Consider the following 883-nt stretch of genomic DNA (forward strand, 5'->3'; position numbering starts at 1 on the left):
GCACGCACGCACGCACGCACACACACACACACACACATATATAAATATATAAATATATTTATATATTTATAAATATACGTGACAAGAGTGATGCGAGAAGACTGACACTATATGATGGCGGATCCAAAGCGCTAATAATTATTTGCTAATAAAACTTTCATTTATTCGTTTAATAGCCTATAAGTGAGTGTCTTTGTTGCTGGGTTTTCATTAAAAAAATGCCTGAGGGGAAATCCATAGTCTATTTATTTGTGTTAAACGCGAGTAACACATATCCTTATTTATTTTGTTAATAAAAGTTCAAAGTTTAATGTTTTTGTTGTTGTTGTTTTTTTCGATTAATAATAATGAGCAGCGAGTCAGCCCCGGGCCCATATGCAAAAAAAAAAAATTTCTTTTGGAGTAGGCCTATGGGTGGAATTTTCACATTATATAACATGATTTTATTATCTTAATTTTAACTTTATTCTTAAAATATTATGACATTCATTTGATTTATTTAGTTATTTTTAAACATGGCACAAAAATGCTGCCGTATAGTAATAAACGAATGTTTTCTGAGTCAATGTTGACTAGCCATCCTCATTGGACATGCCTTCAGAGAGAAATGCATCTTTACGGATTACATAATGAAACAGTTTTTGTTTTCGATTTGAATTATTTCGTTTTAAAATAGTCATTTAAAGCATTCTATAGATATATGTATCATGTCGGTGAAGCGCTCCTGCGCAAGACCAAGAGGTACGGCTGAGACATGTTACAGGTTATAATATAATCCAAAAATCATGGCAACAAATTCTTTTTTTAAGTCAGTTTAATACGTTTAATCAGTTGACACGACTTTCACAGTCAATTTGATTCAACTTAACTCATATTTAACCGT

This window comes from Sinocyclocheilus anshuiensis, unplaced genomic scaffold (genome assembly GCF_001515605.1).
Source record: "Sinocyclocheilus anshuiensis isolate Anshui unplaced genomic scaffold, SAMN03320099.WGS_v1.1 scaffold535, whole genome shotgun sequence".
NCBI lineage: Eukaryota > Metazoa > Chordata > Actinopteri > Cypriniformes > Cyprinidae > Sinocyclocheilus > Sinocyclocheilus anshuiensis.